Consider the following 366-nt stretch of genomic DNA (forward strand, 5'->3'; position numbering starts at 1 on the left):
GGAGGGGAATGTGACTGGGACGGTTTTGTCAGATTCAATCAGCCGACATTTTCCTCAGGACAATAACAACTGGTGGCAAAATGGTGAAATATCAGAACATCATGTTCAGAGATTGAGCAGATGTATTCAAGTCATGATCATGGCCATTACAAAACATTATTTTCTAAATAAATTCACAATTACTAAATCGTGCAGCCCTACTCATAATGTCTAAGTATAACAGTAAATGTCTATCTTTGCCCTAATGAAAACTCAAAAGGTCAAATAAATAATTTCAAGAGTCAAAACTTCATTCTCAAAACTATTTTGGCAAAAAAAAAAAAGAAAAAGGGAATTTAAAGACAATAACAACCAGTGGCAAAATGG

Source organism: Phoxinus phoxinus (assembly GCF_949152265.1).
Source record: "Phoxinus phoxinus genome assembly, chromosome: 15".
Taxonomy (NCBI): Eukaryota; Metazoa; Chordata; class Actinopteri; order Cypriniformes; family Leuciscidae; genus Phoxinus; species Phoxinus phoxinus.